Source organism: Myotis yumanensis, unplaced genomic scaffold, assembly GCF_028538775.1.
Source record: "Myotis yumanensis isolate MYYU_CA2020_CCGP unplaced genomic scaffold, mMyoYum1.0.hap1 SCAF_14, whole genome shotgun sequence".
Taxonomy (NCBI): domain Eukaryota; kingdom Metazoa; phylum Chordata; class Mammalia; order Chiroptera; family Vespertilionidae; genus Myotis; species Myotis yumanensis.
The window spans coordinates 34,157,088-34,163,934 of record NW_027223765.1 but is presented as its reverse complement, the minus strand read 5'-3'; the positions used below and the strand labels follow the sequence as shown (position 1 = coordinate 34,163,934).

The 6,847-nt window shown below is 45.9% G+C and overlaps 1 protein-coding gene across 2 annotated transcripts in view; it reads left to right on the top strand.

Annotated features, from left to right (window-relative positions):
• Positions 1 to 558: 558 nt before the first annotated feature.
• PPARG (peroxisome proliferator activated receptor gamma) overlaps positions 559 to 6,847 on the top strand; it is a 130,979-nt gene continuing 124,690 nt past the window's right edge. The window contains exon 1 of one of the 2 annotated variants that reach the window (XM_070433614.1): positions 559 to 625. The gene's annotated coding sequence lies outside the window, so the exon portion shown is untranslated. Of the gene's footprint in view, positions 626 to 1,545; positions 1,625 to 6,847 lie in introns of those variants that run through there. The other variant, XM_070433613.1, reaches the window with a different exon arrangement.

The following is a 6,847-nucleotide window of genomic DNA, read 5'->3' as shown; positions in this document are numbered from 1 at the left end:
TAAAACTAAAACCCCGTCGCTTTAGCCTATTCCAAGGTTACCTGTGTGAATCACAATGCCAAAGGGGGACCTGGAAAGTGTGTCGTAGCTCCAGGATGTCAGACTGAACAACAGGTGACCCGGCGTGTGTTTAGTGTCTTTTCGTAAAGAATGTCCCTGAGAAGAACGACGGAGGCCCGGGGAGTCCCGCAGACCCCCGTGGGGAGACCCCGTGGGGAGGGCGCCGGGGGCGGGGCGGGCCCGGAGCCCCACACCTGGGCTCTCCGGCCGGCGGGACCCCGCGTCCCTCAGCTCCGCTCGGGCCTGACTGTGAAGCGGGCCGTTCGGGGCCGCCTCCCAGCGGCGTTGTGAGGAACAGGCCCGCCGGGCGCAGAGTAGGCGCTCCGGGGAGGCAGTCGGCGGCAGGGGCCCTACTGTGCGCCGGGCGGGCGCCGCGGCCGCTCCCTCCCCGCTGTCGGCCCGCGCCCGCCGCCCGCGCCGCCACCCCCTCGGGTCCCGCTCGGCCGCGGGCGGGCGGGGCGACCGCACTCGGAGCCGGAGCCGGAGCCCGCGCGGAGCTGCCGCCCGGGGCGCTCGGTCAGCCTCCGGGACGCCGGAGCGGGGCGCCACGCCGCCGCCGCCACAGGTCAGAGTCCGGGGCCCCGCGGCTCCCCGGCCGCCGGTCCGCGGGGCGAGGGGGCGCGGAGGGAGGCGGCGCGCCAGGAGTCCGGACTCGGGGAGTCGGGCTGAGGGCTGAGGCGACCGGCCGAAGGCGCGGGCAGAGCGGGGCGACGGGCGGAGGGTCGCCGGGAGGGGTCCCTGGTGGGGGGTCGCGGCCCGCGGGGACGGGGCTGGCGGTCCGGGCGGAGGGTCGCGCCCTGAGAAGCCCCGAGAAGCGCGAGCAGACCCGGCGGGGAAGGGCGCGGGCTGCACGCGGGGCGGCGTGAGCGGCCGGCGGTCCCGCCCCGGGAGGCGCGAGCCGAGCGCCCCCGCCGCCCGGAGAGGACCGGGACCTCCGCGCCTCCCGCCGCGCCTCCCGCCGCGTCTCCGGCCCAGGCGCGCCGGCGTCCGGGAGCCGCTCGCGGGGAACGTGGGGGCAGAAACGCGGGGTCCCGTGCGTGGCGGTCCCGCGGCCGTGGAGTCCTGCGGGGTCTGCCGAGCCCGGACGGCGAGGCGCTGCGTGGAGTCGTCGTGCCGGGCTAGCGAGGGGCGTCCGTGGGGGCCCCGCCCCGGTGCCCGTCAGCGCTCCGCTAGCCCGGAGCCGAGCGGGGGTCCGGAGGTGTGGCCGGGGTCCCCCGGGTGTCAGGGATGGAGCGTGCGCCCCCCCGCACCCCCCTTCCCGCACACACACACCCCGGGTTTGGACCGGGAGCGCGAGGGGTCGTGGCTCCCACGGGTGCCCGCCGCGCGTCGTGGCCTGGCCGAGGGGGCGGAGGGGGCGCCTCCCGGAGGCGCGGCCCCTCGGCGCGGGTGCAGGTGGGTGTGCGGCCGCGGACTGGATGCCGGGTCTCGGGGAGGAGCCTGAGGTGAGGGGCAGAGCGGGGAGTAGCCGCCGCGGCTTTTATATAAGGAAGGAGGCGCCCAGGGCCTCACCTCCGCGGTGCGTCGGAGGCTGCGCTGCTGGTCCCGCGGGCTCCGGGCTCAGGTGAGTCGGCGCCCCGACGGCGCTGCTGGAAGGTGGGCCGCCGCGTCCGCCCTTCGCGGACGGTCGTCCTGACGGGGTCCCGTCACGGGCTGTGCGCTCACTGCGGCCGCCAAATCCTAGGCGCTCGGGGCTGAGGATGATGGTTGGGGAACTAGTGTCAATGACTTCAGGAGAGTAAAGTTTATATATATATATATATATATATATATATACACACACACACACATATATATACACACACACACATACATACATATGTATACATATGTGTATATATGTATATGTGTATGTGTGTGTGTGTGTATGTATATATATATATATATATATATATATATATATATATATATTATATATAAAAGCCTGTCGTGAAGAAGCTAAAGGTTTTCTTCTTTTCTTGGGGACAAAATGTAAAACTAATTCGCGCGAGTTATCATCTGAAAACAAAACCAGGCCAGACGCTGCGCCGCGCTGGGTGGCACCCCTGCTGGACCGGACACCTGAGTTTGCAGCGCGCTATTCATGTCAAGTGCTGTTACCACTCATGGGACCAGTCGTACCTGGGTCACTGAGGGGACAGGGCTGCCGCACCCTCACTATGGAAGGGCCCGGGCAGCAGGTCTCGGCAGCTCCCAGGGGCGGGGGGTACCTGCCTGGCTGCAGCTGAGGGGTCCGTCCTCACCGAAAGCAGAACCAGCCTGGTGGTGCCGAAGGGCGTAGGGAACCCTCTGGGCAGAGGCTGGCATAGACGGTCACCGGGGCTTTTCTCTGAAGGGAACGCCTTCCACTCCAGCTAAACTTCTATAGAAAACACTCCGAGAGGCTCCCAGTGAGCATTTGGAGTGATATGTCCAAAGAGCCTGCCCAGGTTTTAAAACAATTTCTGTGTTGTCTATGTTAAGTCAGATTCACTCTAAAGTTAATACATTCCGTAGTGTTACTTCATACACACAGATTTTAAACTGACGCTGAGTTCGCCCCAAAGTGAAGTTATTACAAAACCATCCATGCTTGTCATACTCTGTACGTCTCATCATTTTCTCCTTTATTTAAATGAGATGATATTTGATATTTCACTTGCTAATAATTATATCTTAAATTAAAAGATCTTAAGAATCAACGAGTGATTACGCAGTCTTTTGCAACTCACTGGGGGGGAAAACTCGTGATATAATTTTTTAAATGAAAACTTTTTCATATTTGTTTCTAGCTTTTACAAGAACTGCTATAAAAAGCATGGCATCGTGAATTATAAAAGTTTGCAGAACTCCAGAGCTAAGTTTTTTGGGGCACTGTATTTTTCATTCTTTTAAATTTAAAGGAATATAATTTCTTTTTAAAAATCTTTTTAAAAATTGATTTGAGAGAGAGAAACATCAATTTGTTGTTCCTCTGATTTATGCATTCATTGGTTGCTTCTTGTATGTTCCCTGACCAGGGATCAAACCTACAACCTTGCCGTATCAGGGCGATGCTGTAACCAGCAGAACTCTCCAGCCAGGGCTATAATTTCTTTTTAAAATTACTGTGATTGGTATTTTTAATAATTAAATACACTATTTTCTTTGAAGAGACTAGTTTTCTTAATGTTCGTTTCTTTGTATATTTCAGAATTACATTTAAAAATAATGATAATTTTTAAAAATCACAACATAATTTCAGAATCACTGTGACATTTAAATTATATTATCCCTGTGTATTGAAATTTATACAGGAGAAAAAGTGTGACTTTAGGAATATGCATTAGAAATGCATTATTGATCACGGCTAATTGCTTTTAATTAGTAAGTAATAGGACTATAAACAAATACGTATATTCTGTTAATTCTCTGAAAATGGGGATATTTTTGACTAACTTTAATCATCAAAATAATTATGTGTGTGAAAGCAGTGTGAAAGGCATGCTGTGAAAACATATACAAGTATTAATACATTTCACTTCGTTTTCAAATTGTGAAATGGTTGGTAATAACAGGAGACCATCGTGAAGTAGGGAAAATACGTTAAAATAATACTTTACAAATGTTTTATATATCCTGGCCCATACTTTTACTTCTTTTATAAGATCTACATATGCCCAATGGATAGGACAGAAAATGTTAGTAATTCTAATTTGTGAGTGTTGTTCTGCTGAATTCATTGTCATTTGAATTTGGAAATATATGTCATAAGGTGTGGCAAATGTACTGGAACAAGTTTTTGGTCTCATAAGATTCCACTAAATAAATTGCGTCATAGAGGATTTTTTTGAATCACAAATCCAGAAAACTTGATTAAGTCGCCAGTCTTTTAAGTGTAAAAATATGCCCCCTGCTTTAAATGTTAATCTGAATTTCTAACTTGCTTTTCTTAGTTTTTTCGTAGGAGAGCTCCACATTAGGGTAGTTGACCTCTTGAGCTATCCCTTTCCTCCCTTTTAAAGCCGAAAAGAAACAAAAAGGGCAGCGATTTAAAATGCTTACAAAATTCCTTCAAAACTGATCTAATTTGACTCTAAAAAATAAAATAAGATCTGTTAATAACCATGTTGAAAGTATAGATAGACCCAGAATATTACATTTCAGTTAGTTTCATGGCATTCTACATATAAAATATTAAGTTGAAGATTATTTGTAATCTTCATGGGTTTTCTTATTAACTATTTGTATTTTATCACAATACAGAAGTAGATTTGGAGGAGTTATAGGAATATGTTTTATAAAACATATTATTTTATAAAAATGTCAGGTTTTAGTTTTTATTTACCTAAAATACTTAAGTAGGTTCTTGAAAGGAAATCGGCACCACTACAATAGGCCGTATTTTGGGGAAAACTTTTGCAGATATTAAGACAAAAGCTATCACCAATAATATTTGCTGAAGAAAAAAGAAAAAGAAAAACTATCACCAATAATAGTATATGCTTAAATTATTTTTTATTTTAAAAATGGGTTTATGTAATCTTAATATTTTTCTTCAACAATCAATGCAAACCAATATTTTAATAGTGGACATTTAATTCAGAATATGAATGTTTATATTTTTAACCGTTTCAATTATTATAGCGGGGCAAGTCACTATCCTTTCTAACTCTCCATTTTCTTATCTGTGAAACGGGAAAAGCATTGCAGTTATTTTACCGTGGGTTTTTTGTATGATTTTAAGACTTTGTAAGCAAGCCTTTGTAATGTGACCTTGGCCCTGAATATAATTGAGCTGATATTTTAAAGAGAACTTTTATGATTATCTGTGTTATAGCTAAATAACTCTTTTACAAATGTTAATAGTTCCCCTGGTACTAATTTTGAGATTATTGTTAAGATTGAACTGAAGATAATGCTTGCCGTGAGGTGATCCATTTACAAAATGTTTGTGGAAATACTTCGTCATTATTCAATTTTAAATTGTCAACATTCCCTGATTACTTCGGATAAAAATCAGCCTAATAATTATTTTTGTTTTGTTGATATTATCGTTATGAGTCTCACAGTGGACGCAGTGTGGATCCTCTTGTGTCAATAGTGTATGTCTAATGCATCTAGAAGGCGCCTTTTGTGCTTTTTAAAAAAAGTAAAGTTCTATTCCTTGTGTATATTTATGGTGCACTCTGTGAGAAGTTATTGTATGTTACCCAGGAGCAAGTTTTTTTTGTATAATGAGGGCTATGATCCTTTGGATCAAAAGACAATGTAGTGTCGCTGCTTAAAAAACAAAATGGTGTGCTTATCGTGAAAACTGGGTCTTCTTTCAACAAGCTGTAACCAAAAAATTAGGCTTTTAGTAGCTTAAAAAGTGACAAATTCTCCTTATGAATTGTTAATTAATACATTTTATTGTGAAGTGTCCCCTATGCAAGAAAGTAAGAGACTTGGTTTCAGGCCTGCACCCCACTGTGTTCCTAGAATATAGAGCTATAAAGCCCAAGTATGGACATAGCTAAAAGGAAGGGGGAGCAAAGGGCCCAGAGAGGCTTAGGCCAGTGTCTGTAGGTGAGTGTTCCATTTTTCTGGGCTTTCCCTTTGGGGGTGCAAAGTGGGGAGTGGCATTAACTTCTTCTCTATTAATAGTATAGCTTGGGCTTTCTCAGAGTCATTGCTTTACCTTCTATTCCTCTGACTAGGTCACTTTCAATTTGAAAACCTTTTTTGGGGACAATGAGTTTCTTTTCCCTACTGCGATTTCTCAAATATAAAGGAAAGAAATGAAGCCATCAATTTATGTAATATAATCAGTTAAAATAGAGATTTCAAACCTTGCCGTCAGGATTTAAACTGGTTTAGTTCAATTGGGTTCAATATCTGTTTAGGGAACATCCCCCCACCCCCCACACACACTGCATTGATTTTAGAAAATAAATTCATTGCAAGTTTTAACTGATTTTTAAAAGGTTTAATTTGTGAACTCTAAGAGAATTATAGTATGTGGTTAAGACTAATTAAGACATATTTCCTTACCTTTTGAGAAGAGTTCAGATTAGTATAAACCTGGGGTAAGAAGTCCTTCACAGTTTACCATAGATAAGTAGACAGTAGATATGAGGGAGGTAGAAAAATAGGGAAATACCCTGAGTAGGAGTGTAAGAGATTTCTGTATGCTCAACTCCCACAGTCAGCAGGTTGCGTAGTTACTGAGCATAGAACTAAAATATAAGGTTGGTTTCTAAGAATTTACCCTGCTCCTCGATGACATCATAGAATTTTAGAATAGCTTTAAGTTCTAAAGTTGCCATTTAGCGCTGTTATTCTCCCTGGCTCTATAAGTTGCCTCTGGGAAAGTGAATAGAAAGAGGATATTCGTATCCTGTATGTCTAAGGAATAAATTTCCCTTTATAGTGAAGGCAGTGGGGAAACATACCTGTCAGACTGCCAGAATGCCATGATGAAACAGTGCAAAGAACCCCTTAACCTTGACCCCACCTCACTGGCTGTCATTCCTCCTCTAAAACTGTCTTTGTCATTTGAAAGTTTGGAGTCCACTTTCAAAATGCTAGTGTTTCTAGCAAGGTTAATTCTTTAAATCACCATCAGCAGAAATTTGAGAAATTGGTTCCTCGTTTCCTTGCTGTCTGAAAACGAGGCCTTTAAGGGATAGAAAACACTCCTGTTTGAAAGAGAAGGAAAAATAAAATGAAAGCAATTCATGTCCCAGTTTCTCCATAAATCAGCCTTCATGAGACAAAATATGAAAACAGCTATTTAAAATAGTGACAGGAGAGGGTATATTCTCCCCCCAAATTGTCTTTATTT